The 13,676-nt window shown below is 38.2% G+C and overlaps 1 long non-coding RNA gene across 2 annotated transcripts in view; it reads left to right on the top strand.

Annotated features, from left to right (window-relative positions):
• LOC131814131 (uncharacterized) overlaps positions 1-13,676 on the top strand; it is a 28,709-nt gene that overhangs the window by 139 nt on the left and 14,894 nt on the right. Inside the window, exon 1 of one of the 2 annotated variants that reach the window (XR_009347137.1) lies at positions 7-416. The exons of the other annotated variant lie outside the window; for it this stretch is intronic. This is a non-coding gene — a long non-coding RNA (uncharacterized LOC131814131). Of the gene's footprint in view, positions 1-6; positions 417-13,676 lie in introns of those variants that run through there. 2 annotated transcript variants of the gene reach the window in all.

Genomic DNA, 13,676 nt, shown 5'->3' with positions numbered 1-13,676 from the left:
TTTTTTTTTTTTTGGCTTATTTACGTGGTTTGCGGCCTTTGTGGTTTTTTTACGCCTTGGCCCGGGTACGGAATAAAGATTTCCTTTCTTACGAGAAGGGAGAGGCCGCTGACTTCAGAAACAGTGGGAGTCCCAGTTCGTCCTATGTAATAGGTGGCTGTGGCGCAGGAGTGGAGCGAACCTCCGGACCGGAGCGCTCCTGGAGAGCGTCTGCACGCTGTGCTGCGGACGCAGGGCGGCCCGTGGTCTCCAGGTGTGCCGTACTGCCTCCTCCGTTGAGCTCAGGGTCCTGCAGTACCGTACTGTGCGCTGTGGTGTGGCCAGGACGGGGAAGCACGGGCTGGTGTAATCTAACCCTTGGAGACTTCTAGAGGATTGGTGTCTTGTCCAAAATTACTCGCCTTGATCGCAGAGAGGTAATGATCTAGGGCTGCCCCAAAGGAAAGGTGAGATGACCTCGACGGTTCCGAAATAGTTTTCCAACCATCTGAAACTTCGGACTTTTCCCCCAGCTCAAGATAAGAACAGTGTGTTCTTGATTCTCTTCCTTTAGAGCCGATTCCGCCACAGATAGGAAATTAAAGTGTCAAAAGACCCTTCATATCAGCCTTCTAAATAAATGAACTTCCCTTCTGGGGAAGTTTGAATCCTGTCTGTTAATTTATTTGCTATTATTGACTATGGTTAAGGTACCAGGTGGGAAAGGTCTTGTGCCTGTAAACTAAAATGAAATGAAAATAATTAGCAACATAAAGACATTTAGAATAAGTAGAACAATAAAAAGCTCTCGTGGCAGGCGGTGGTAGACGAAATTGTCCTTAAGAACTCTGAGTTTGTAATTTGCTGGATTGAAGTGTCCTTAAGCAATAAGTGGGAAAGATTATCAAATAAGAAAAGCTAGACATTTGTTTTAAAATACAGCATGTAGAGTAGAATGAAATTAGAATTCAGTCACCGAATAACCCGGATGTTGGTTAAAGTGATTTAGCCAAGTGAAATAAGTTAGAAGCAAGAGGACAAATATATGATTCTACTTATGAGGTACCTAGAGTAGCCAAACTCAGAGACAGAAAGTACAATGGTTGGGTGTCAGTGGTGGGAGAGTAGGGGGAGGATGGGGAAAGAGTTTTACTTGGGATGCTGAAAAGTTTCTGGAGAGGAACAGGGTTGATGGTTGCATGGTTAATGCGATCGAATTGTACACTTAAAATGATTAAGACAGTAAATTTTATGTATACTTTATGACAATAAAAGTGATTTTATTTTTTTTAAGATTTTATTTATTTATTTGACAGTGATCACAAGTAAGCAGAGGCAGGCCGTGTGGAATGGGGGGGATGGTGGGGAGCAGGCTCACCACTGAGCAGAGAGCCTGATGCTGGGCTCAGTCCCAGGACCCTGGGATCATGACCTGAGCTGAAAGCAGAGGCTTTAACCCACTGAGCCGCCTAGGCACCCCTGATTTTTTTATTTTAATGTTGCTGTGGGAAAAGTAAAATCCTAATTGTTTAGCTTGTTTATTTAATAGACTTGTCTCAGGCTGACTCCGGGAGGGTATTCAACTTCATCACCAGCTGTTCCTTAAATGTCCCTCTGCTCCTGCCTTCCAAAGCTAACCACCGTTCTACCAATACTGTATACTCTAGGTAAACGGATTTGCTCACCCTCCACTTCTCCAAATACTTACCTACATCATTTCCCCAAGGAACACCTCCACTTCTTTCTCTGGTTGCTCAAATCTTACCCACTCTCTCCTAATACTACTGGTACTGTATGTTTGAAGTCTCCTTTGACTTTTCCTAAACAATAGCAACAGCCTTTTAATCTCTGCCTCTCTGGCTGCCCCCATTATCAGTTCATCTTTAGTTGCCTTTATCATCATTGACTTTAATAGCAATCATTGTAAAATTTGCATGTAATGATGTAACTTACCTGCTTACAATCTTCAGCTCCCACATTGTCTTTAGGATAAAAATCAAATTTTTCCAACATTCTATAAAAGGGCTTTCATAATCAAACCCCTACCTATTTGCCTTAGAAAGTTCTTTCACTTTCAGGCTTTGCTTCAGCCATCTTGAGCTATTCCATGTTCCTTGGAAGGAGGTGTGTTCCCACACTAAATGGGGCTATTGCGAATGTTTTTTCTTCCCTTTCACTTGATGAAATCCTACTCATCCATCATAATTCAGTGTATACAGCCTCACCTTTGGAAAGGCATCCCTAACCTCCCTGCTCTAAACCAAGAGTCACTCAGATTTTCTCCTGTGCTTGCGTCTGTTATAGCACTCTTGCTTTATTTTTCCAAGTATCTGAATATCTGTCCCTTAGTAACTATAGTTTTGAAGCTCCTGCTCCAAGCAGAGCCCCAATATATTCAATCAGTTCTCAGTTTTTTGAATGATTCAGTGAAGCTCTGCCATTTCCATGAAATTTTCCATGACCAACGAAGCTGGCAGTGACCTCTTCCTCCTCTGAATCCATTGCACAGTGCTTGTTATTATTCCATATTTAGTCATCAGTGCTTTGTAGCGTGCTTCTCTTTCTTAACCATTAACATCTATCCCTTATCACTTCAGCTTCATCTTTGGCTTTGCCTTCAAAAGTGATAATTAGGGGCACCTGGGTAGCTCAGTGAGTTAAACCTCTGCCTTCAGCTCAGGTCATGGCTTCAGGATCCTGGCATCAAGCCCTGCATCAGGCTCTCTGCTCAATGGGGAGCCTGCTTCCCCCTCTCTTGCTGCCTGCCTCTCTGCCTGCTTGTGATCTCTCTCTCTGTCAAATAAATAAATAAAATCTTTTCTTTTTAAGCAATAATCAGCTAGTGTTATTGTCACTGCTGCTAAGAAATGACTAAAACAACTTCTGTTGAATACTTTCTGCATTCAATAACATTTCAGAATGTTTGTCAGTATTAGGTTACCTAGTTAACGTTTTCCAATACACAGTGCTCTTTGAAAACCCATTGACTTTGTTAGTGATGTTCTTTTAGCCAGGAATGACTTTCCTCATTTCTCAAAAACCTGCTTCTCTCTGATGCCCTAGGCAAGGATAGTTGCCTCTTGGTTGCTACCTGTAGGATATGGGTTACAACATCTTGTTTAGTTTTCTCCTCTGTCTCCTTAACTAGATTATGAACTCTTTAAGGACTAGGACTCAAGCTTATTCATCATTGTACTTCCCACGCTTAGCACAGTGTCTGGAACTCAGAAATGTTTACGGAAGGATATGTGCTTAATTTTAAATAGGAAAGAAGTAGAGGCAAGGGAAAATATTTTGGACAGACAAGCCATAATGATACTTCCTAATAGACTTGTATTTCCTCGTGGTTTATTTAGCTGCCCTGATCCTAGGAAGATTCTCCATAGTGTAGTTGACTCCTTCAGAGGTTCTTCCAGTTCTCTCTCCTAGCTGAGGGATGTAATCTTATTACTCTCAGTGGTGTTTTTGGGCTCTGGTTTAAAAATTCAGCCTGCATTTTTACATCACAAAGATACTCTATATGTTCTATTTCCTTTATAGTTCATTACTCTCCAGAGAATCACATTTAGATCCTTATTCTCCCTGGAATACATTCCTTTATTTGGTGTAAGGTGGGGAGCTAGCCTATTTTGTCTCCAGATGGCAAGCCAATTTTTCTCTGAAATTCTACACAGCAGTATATCCATTTCTCATTGGTTTTTCATGGCACTTTTATTATAGATCTTCTTTCCACTTATATATGGCTCTGGATCTGAACTCTTCAGTTGGTCTCTCTATTTATGACTACAACAGTCATAAATAAAACCTGTTGTTTTTATTGACCAACATCTTATAGTCTATCTTAATACCGATAAGGGCAAATCCCCCCTTTTTTGCTTTTTTTTTTTTTTTTCAAATTTTACTTAATGTAAACCTTTGTTTTTCCAAATACTTCCTAGAACAAGATTGTTGAGCTTGTAAAATAAAAATCCCTTATTGAATGTATAAATTAATTGGTTGTGTGGTGATCACAGGTGCGCTTCTCAGATCTTCCTTCAAGAAAGGGCTCGCTGCCCAACTGAAGGCATATAGTCAGCTGACAGCTGTTAACTCCTTCTAGGTTCACCTGAGCTTTCAAGCTGAAGTTACACTATTTTCAGGGCAGCCAGCCCCTTTTCCCCAAGCCCATCCTCAGCCAAAGACAGTGTCAGGCATTGTATAAGGACGTACTCAACGTTGATGATAGAGGCTCTGTCAGATCTTCCATGGCAGTCTGACAGCTCCTCCTGCCCAGTCCTGCTTCCTCTCTTTCACTTTCACAAGTGCTAGTCTGTTGTAAACCTTTTGAATTTCTTTTTTTTTTTTTTTTTTTTTTTTACCTTTTGCATTTCTAACTCAGCATCTCCCCAGAGAATCCAACTAATGATACAAGTCATCTGATTCATTCTATTTTTATAAATTAAAGTCACAATCAATAACAAAATCTAGCCATACCTTTTGGCCCAATTGCTTCTTTGAAACCATCCCTATCCAACTCAATTTAATATAATCTCATCCCAACACATACCTTCTGGCAAGCCTATGACTTTTTCTGGCTGTCATTGATTTAGCACCTCTCATTGAATTGAATTCCCTGTGACCTCCTTGAGTACTTTTTTCCTTCAGTTACTTCTTTATCTCCTGTGTTCAACCCTTGTACTCTACTAGGCCTTTCCAATGCAGTGTTCAACAAATGTTTCCTAGAGGTCTCTTCTCCACTGCTTGTTGAGAATACATTGGTAGATAAAAAGAGGGGGAAATGAACCATTTTAACAGTTTAGAATGCTGAAGCATGGTTTCTCTAAGGATATGATATTTAAATGGTTAAGAAAATGGAATAATGAGTACAAGTTAGCCATGTGAAGCAAAATAGAAACAAGAACATTTCTGGCCTACATAATAGCTTGTGGGATGTTCCTGAGGTAAGGAAGGGCCAGGATCTTAAAAGTCAGAGAGTTGAGAGTGTGTCAAGTCAGGAGGAAACATAGCTATAGGCCAAATTAGGTAAACAAGGGCCATGTTAAGATTTTTAAACAAGATTTTATTTAAAATCTAATGTGCAGGGGCGCCTGCATGACTTGGTTGGTTAAGTATCTGCCTTGGACTCAGGTCATAATCCTGGGGTTCTAGGATTGAGCCAGCTTCTCCCTCTCCCTCTGCCACTCCCCCTGCTTGTGCACTCACACGCAATATCTGTCAAATAAATAAAACCTTTTAAAAATAATAAAAATAAAATACAATGTGCATCAATTGAGAGGTTTTCAGTGTGGCAGGTTGAATTAAAAACATGAACGTATACACTTCTTAGAAAACTTAATTTTGGGAGTTTTTAAATAAAAACAAAAAAAAGGCAAATCACCTTTACATAAAAATGCTAGGATTTTTGTCTCTCCTAGAAGTAGAATCAAGATCATGTTAATAAAAGGAATACAGTTTTCTCATCTGAGGCTAGAGGCCAATAACTTGGAAAGAGAAATAAGGCTTTGCTGTGGTGAGGTATGTCCTTAGGTAATTCGAGAGAAAACCCTTCAGCAATTGCTAGTAGTGTAAACTAGGATCAGAGGACATATGATTTCCCCCTTAATAAGATCAGAGTACTTCTGGTTGCAATAAAAGAATTTGAAGGACAATCACCAATTCTTTAGTGGGCACTCCATTTATACCCATAATTGATTATAATGACTCCCTATAGCAGTACTTTAATGGAAGGGGTCTAAAACCTAGCAGAACAGTACAGAGTAAGAGGACTAGGAGTTGTGTTATTAATATACTGAGCTTTTTATTCTACATAAGGAGAGTAAAGTTCTTCCATTTGGGGAAAGCACTGTCCAATAAAAATATAATAGGAGCCTCATATTTAATTTTACATTTTCTAGTGGCCATAATTTTACCAAAGTTAAAGGTGAAATTACTTTAATAACTAAAATACTGTTTTTTCAGTGTGTACTATAAGACTTACTGAGATATTTTACTTTTTTCTGGTTACTAAGTCTTTGATACTAGTGTGTATCTTACCCTTGTAGCTATCTCAATTTAAGCATGCCACATCACAAGTGCCCAGTAGCTACACATTGCTAATGGCTATGCTCTTGGACAGCACAGCCTTAAAACTAGAGAGTGTCTCATGTGGGTATTTAATTGTGGCTGATGTCTGTTGTTTCAGTGTCATTCGTTATTTTCCTCTGCTGAGGTACTGGCCTTCAATAAAATTGGGCTTGAATTTCAAAGACCCTCATTAAGGTTCTACATCATTACTTTCATAATAGATATTTTTGCCCTGAGGCTACTAAGGAAACAAAAACGAAATGTAGAGTTGAACTTTCTTCAAAAGATGGTTCATTCCTCCCTCACTGCTTATTAACCAGGCAGTGAGAGGGGGAGGAACAAAAGGATATACCCCGTTTTCTTCTGATTCTTGGCTTGAAGGACAGAGATTGCTCCATAATAAATATGTGTTGGGGAAAAAAGCAAAGAGGTGAAATGATTTGGCAGAGTCCCCACAGAGGCTCTCTAGAGATCATATGCATATAAGCCTGTAAATACCTACTTCTCATGGAATTCCAAAGTGAAGTTTGTCAGTCTTCTTTGCTTTCTCTTTGATATGTTTTTGTTTTTGTTTTGAGGCACTCATCTTTACAGTAGCTGATGGAATGTTACTTGTATCATGATAGATGAAGAGAAGCCCAAGACCCTTTACTCTGAGCCTAAGCTGTGAGACTCTCACCCAGGTTATAAGTCTTGTTCCCCAGTGTTCATTCATTCAACAAATAATACACTGAGAGCCTACTGTGTGCTATGAACTTCTCTAGGTCCTGAAAATATAGATGTAAACAAGACAGGCAAGCTTCCTTCCTTAGTAATTTCTTAAATATTTTTTTATTTTGGAAAAATTTAAACATGCACAAACACAGAAGAGTACAATCTTCCCTATCATCTAGTTTCAACAATTATTGACTCATGATCAGTCTTATTTCATTGATACTCTAGACTCTCATCTTACTCCATTTCAAATTATTTTGACAACAAAAACATCACATCATTTACCTGACAGATGGGTGTTTTTTTAATTTTATTTTTATTTTTTATTAACATATAATGTATTATTAACCCCAGGGGTACAGGTCTATGAATCGCCAGGTTTACATACTTCACAGCACTCACCATAACACACACCCTCCCCAGTGCCCATAACCCAACCACCCTCTCCCTACTCCACTTCCACCCCCGCCACAACCCTCAGTTTGTTTTGTGAGATTAAGAGTCTCTTACGGTTTCTGACAGATGGTTTTAACACTACTACAGATTTTTTTCCTCTGGATACTGAGAATTATACCTATCTGTCATCATCTATGGCAGTTTATACAAAGGGCTTTGTGTGTACATATGTGAATATGAATATGTAATGTGTGTGTGTATATGTGTGTTTGTATATATATATATATATATATATATCCATATATATATATATGCATTAATCTCTTCAACCACCATTCAATTAATCATTAATACTTACTGAGTCTTCCTCATAAGTACACCTACATTTACTCATTATCATTTAGCCCAGGCTACACACTGCAGCCAAAGAAATCCATAAAAGCCCATGCTAATCATGTCACAATTTAAAATCTTTTATTGACTCCCTGATTACCAGACTGAAGTACAAATTTATTCATAATAACATCTAATTGAAATGTAGTGTGTTTTATGGTATTAAGTACTGTGCTAAGTGCTTTATAGATATTATGTTAATCCTCACAATTTAGCATTCCCATTTTATAGCTGAGAAAATTAAAGCCTTGAGTGGTCTAAGTACATTCAGGGAGTACTCAAGCATGGTAGAACTTGAACTCAGATCACTAAACAACAGTGACTGCTTCTTTAACCACATTTTACTTAATCTTTCATTATTTGGTGTCTGTCTGGCTCTCCAAATTCATCTCACTTCCTCACCTTTCACACCCTACCGAAGTATTTGTGTAGTTCCCCAAATAAACAGTACTGTATTGAGCAATAAGCAATCTGGTATATGCTGAAGAAAACATCAAAATAGGGGATGCTTGGGTGGCTCAGTTGGTTAAGTGCCTTCCGCTCAGGTAATTCCATGTTGGGCTCCTTGCTCAGCAGAGAGCCTGCTTCTCCCTCTGCCTGCCACTCCCCCTGCTTGTGCTCTCATGCACTCTCTCTGACAAATAAATAAGATCTTAAAAAAGAAAAATCAAAACAGGAACATAAATATATTTTTTAGAGAATTTGGGAATTTCTCTTAAAGTATCCAACCAAACATGATAAAAACCAGACTGAAGGAATTTCCTGCATGTATTTTGTTATTAACATTATTTTGAATTTGACTTTAAAATGAAAAAGCATTATAATATTTTTGATGCCTTAGGCCTATAAAATCCTCAGTCTATTCCTAACTGTCCTTTATTCTATTCCAAAACACACTGCCCTTTATTCTCATCTTTGCACAAAAAAACCCTGCTGTTAAGAACATTTACCATACCCAGCCTTATTCTGTACTTCACTCTTAATCACACTTCAGAATTTATCTTAAAAAAACCACTTCCTCTAGGAAGTCTTTTCTGACTGGGTTGAGTGTTCACAGTGTGCATCCCTACTATAATTATATACCCTGTATTGTTAATAGTTGTCCACCACATTAAAAGATCACATTTCTTGAAAGCAAAAGCTTTTTTCCATTCACTGTTTTATTCCCAGTGCCTAACATATAATAGATAGTTCTTTACTCTTTTCTTCCTTCAAATCAGGTTTATCAGCTGGCTGCTACGAGGGAGAATGTACACTGTGGGGAGTTCAACATTTCAACAGGTGGCACTTACAAAAGAATACCTATATAGAGTTTGTAGAGCCGGAAGTAGTCATAGGATGGCCTTGGCAGAGATTGCTCTGAATTTGTAAACTAGGAACCACTGGTAGTTGTATCTTTAGGACACATGACTTTTTGTGGAGTTATTGTTCGGTTGGTCTGTCTGTGTGGTCTTATTCAGACTACAATGGGTCCAATGAGTTGCTATGCAGAGTCTGGAGACAATTTGTCTTGCGTGTCATGGTTTTGTACAGTTTTTCTATTTTGTGAGTGATGATATGGTTTTGCTAGTGGTAGTTTCTGTTTCAACTTTCAGTTCCCTTTTCAAATCCTAGTTGCCAGGTGAACCAGTTGTCCCTTTATCCAAAGAATAATGACAAAGCTCCTGTCCTCTCAAGGAGTTCCCAATCTAGGTTATTATAATTTGATATAATAAGATATAAATAAAGCATTATGAGTTCATCTACCCATTTAAGCCTCCATGTTGCATCACCACGAGACAAACCATAAGTGACTCTTAATCTCACAAAACAAACTGAGGGTTGCCGGGGGGAGGGGGTTGGGTCGAAGGGGGTGGGATTATGGACATTGGGGAGGGTATGTGATTTGGTGAGTGCTGTGAAGTGTGTAAACCTGGTGATTCACAGACCTGGGGATAAAAATATATGTTTATAAAAAATATATGTTTATAAAAAATAAAAAATTAAAAAAAAAAAAAAAAAAAAAAGCATTATGAGTTCAGAAGAAGCAACAAACTTTTTTTTAAACTACCATTTTGTTGATATTCTGCCTTATGTGAGGCTCTACATATGATAAAGTACTAAGCAAATTACATACATTATTTAATCCTCAAAAATCCTATGAAATTGATATTATTTTTCTTGTTTTAAAGTCAAGAAATTGAGATGCAAATGGTTAAATAACCCACAGAGGGTCAGCTTGCTAAGAAATGATAGATCTAGGACTTTATTAGGCAAATATTTGCTGGATACTATTCTAGGTGCTTTATCTAATCTCCAAAACAGACTTTTGACGTAGCTACCACTCTATCTTATTTCACTGTGGAGGAGACTGATTCATGGGGAAGTAAACTCATCTAAGATCACAGAGCTTGTGACCACATTGTAGAGGCAGGATTCAGACCTTCGCCACTTGGCCCCGTGGTCGACAACCTTGTCTGCTGCTTCCCTTGAGCCCTATTCTTAGGTTCTCACTGTGCTGATCTGGACCATTGACAGAGAAGAAGCTTTACAAAGGAGTTGAATGTGAGCTGGGGCATCCCAGTTAAGTAGGATATTTCTGGATGGATCAGTGAGATAAAGCTGTGCCATTCTATTCAGGGGGAGTAGTCGTCCAGAGTCCTGGGAGCAGGGAAAGTCTTGTTCAGGAAATAGTAAGGTTTGAGGAATTCTGAGTGCCTTGCATGGGGAGTTGTGCCAGCTGATAAAGCGGGGTACATGTATTGGGACCAGATTAGAACTTCACAATTGCCCCTCACATTTAACTGAAGGGACGCCCCTTAATACTGCACTTGTCTCTGATTGGCCATTCTGGTCCTAATGTATCCCCAAAGGAAAGAGATTTGTCACTACTAAAGATACTCATGCTGGAGGCAACTTCAAAAGAAACATTCCAGGAATGTGTTAAGCAAAGAGACCTTTAGGGGAAAAAATGCTGCTTAGAGATATTTTTAAGGCAATTGCTTTGTGGAGCATAAGGGGCATTTGATGGTATATGTCCTTGTCAAGTAAAGAAAAAATATGTCATCGTTTTCCATCAATCCAAGGTCTTGAATAGCCTATTTTGTTCATGGAATTCTGAGAGCTGACATGCATTTACTCATCACATGAATCCCATAAGGTAAATACTATTCATGTCCCCGTGTAGAGATGAGGAGATTGAGGCTGAGAGGAAGGACTCAAGGGATTTGGGCACATCGCACAGTGGGAGGTGGGAGAGCCAACATTTCAAGCCAATTTACCTGATTTCAGAGCCCGTTGTGCCATACCCTCAAGGAGTCTGAGACCTTTTAGCTTGTGGAATTGCAGAACATCCCAAACAGAGCAGGTAGTCAAGTGTTTGGAGAATAAGTAGTCAGAAGATAGAGGGGCCAAGAGGAGGGAACTTGGAGCTTCATCCAACCCTGCCCCTTTTGGTATCAGACCCCTTCCCCACCATGTTTGCATACATCACTGGGAAATCTAATACCATCACTTCTTTCACATTCTGTTCTTTAGAGTTACAGTATGGCTCACATTCCGGTGGGGGTAGGGGGTAGGTGCTGTGGACTTATATAAAAAGTCCTCAAAGAATTTGTGGACTTACTTTAAAACCACAGCACTAACATTGAGGCTGCATGAGTAGTACATCAGTGATTCCTCCAGGAGCATCAGCAGAGAATTGACTGCTTGCCTTTCTATCCTACCTTCAGGGATAGAGACTGGGGCTCTGCTGGTTAATGTTTAGCAACTGCCTTTCTAGAAAGTAAAATGTATGGATACATATGTATGTATCAAGTTTGACTGATACAAAGGATATGTAAAACACAACTTAACAAATAATAAAATATACAATACTCTTTATTACAAATTCCCTACAACAAATTGATTCTGACAAAATGTTTTAGATGATTTTTACAAAATGCTTTTATCTGTAACATTTTCTGGATTACTTTTTTATGTCTAGAAAGATAATCAACAAAACAATAAATCGAGTCCAACTCTGTGGCAGTTGCCAATTTCCATGGTATAAATGCTCCCAAACTAGCTTATTTCAGGTTATCAACATATCGCCAAATGCAGAGTTGGAAAGAGAGTCACAGTAACATATCTTTGCGCACTATTTCCACCATGCAGATTCAATAGATGTAAATAACCCGAGAGGCACAAATAATAATAATATAGGGTAGAATAATTAGGAAGTAATAAGTTTTTAGTACTTATTGCCTTTTAAGGTACAATTGGGTAATTTTAAGTTTAGATCGTTTTTAATAAAAGTTGTCCAAACAACCAGCTTGCAGAATTCTTGTAAATAAGCTCTTACAGGCTGCTAACAGAGGGCTCCAGCACACCATTGACTAGAAGCACTTTGACCTTCCACCACATGGGGAATTCCCAATATTTCAGCAACCAGAATTCAGCAACACATGAAACGAGAAGCACCAGTAGTTTGAGAGAGGAATAGCAGTCAGAACAAGCAAGAGGAAAATGGAACTGATAAAAAATAAAAGAGAGGTAAAAACCTGAATTGCTTTTTTAAAAGGCATCCTTTGAGAGGTTTAATTAAGTTCATCACGAAAAAATTGAAGAATTTAGTGGATAAAGAGAAGGATCAGATGGTCACCACTGAGACACTAATAAATGTTTCAGAAAATAAAAATAGAAAACATAAAAGGAAGAGGTAACTTGTAATTTTGCAAAGCACATCATAGATTGTGCTGTTGTGACAAAAAACTATAGATACTCAAAATTGTCATGTGAATTATTGCTTAACTCTACAAATATTTTACATTCCTCCCTAGCTTCAAAATATGCATATATTTTTAACTAATTAAATATGAATATACTAACACAACGGGAACATTTATGATTACTGAAATTTGAAAGGCATAATAAATTAAAATATCCCTATACATATTGTGCATGTAGAAATTTTTTCCTCTACAGCCCACTAATGTGGTACCATATTTAGGAATTTTTTTTTTTTTTAAGATTTATTCATTTGACAGAGAGAGAGACATCACAAGTAGGCAGAGAGGCAGGCAGAGAGAGAGGGGGTAGCAGGCTTCCTGTTGAGCGGAAAGCCCGATGCGTGCTCAATTCCAGGACCTGGGATCATGACCTGAGCCGAAGACAGAGGCTTAACCCAATATTAAGGGATGTATTAAATGGAACAGGCACATACTATATAAAACTTCAACATTAATATTGAATGTTCCTCTTACTTGCTAATAGTAGTAGTACATTAGCAGACTTTAACATGTATAAGAGTATGGAAAACACACAGTTTAAAACAATTCTCTTTAATATTGGCAAATGAACTAATGGCGTTAACTGTGTGCCAGTTTCTAAATAAAACCAAACTACATGCTGATGTGCTACTACAGAGCCGGCAGAGGGAGCTCAAACATTTTTTGCTTTGTTCTTTAAATCACTACCAAAAATTATTTTCTTTGAAAAGGTGCTTAGTTCTCAGTTTGTTTCTCAGAGTCCACAGTCTCTCATAGTTTCTCTCCCCCTCCAATTTGCCCTACAAACTGAGGGTTTTAGAGGGGAAAGGGGTAGGGGAATGGGTTGACCCCATGAGGGTATTAAGGAGGGCACTTATTGGAGCACTGGGTGTTTGTTTATATGTAAACAATGAATCTTGGCCCACTACATCAAAAATAAGACGGACTGTATGACGACTAACGTAACAATAAAAAATAAATAAAAGGTGCTGGATTCTGAAAAATATGTAGTTATTATTTAAATAATAGAATGCATTAGTAAAAAGTCCTTCAGTTAAAAATATATTCACAAATAAGATATCAATATCACTAATTTTATTTAGAAATGGTAGATAATTGAAATGTCATTCTTTCCATTTATTTTTTCCATAGCCTGTGCTTCCAAAATTGTTTTTTTACCAAGATTTTTGGTTCTGGTAAAGTGGACCAAACTATAATGAAAACTTGCTGGTTGTAAACATTTAACGTGATAGGTAAAATATTACACATTTTAAGTTTAATTCTTATATATGTAATAAAATATAAACACATTCCCATTCACTCAGTTCTCAGCCCCTCTACATACATAAACACCATTCATTATTTTCTTAAGTATCTTTCCAGGATTTACTTATGAATACACAG

This window comes from Mustela lutreola, chromosome 13, assembly GCF_030435805.1.
Source record: "Mustela lutreola isolate mMusLut2 chromosome 13, mMusLut2.pri, whole genome shotgun sequence".
Lineage (NCBI taxonomy): Eukaryota > Metazoa > Chordata > Mammalia > Carnivora > Mustelidae > Mustela > Mustela lutreola.
The sequence above is the reverse complement of the archived record's forward strand: the minus strand, read 5'-3'. Positions and strand labels throughout refer to the sequence as shown.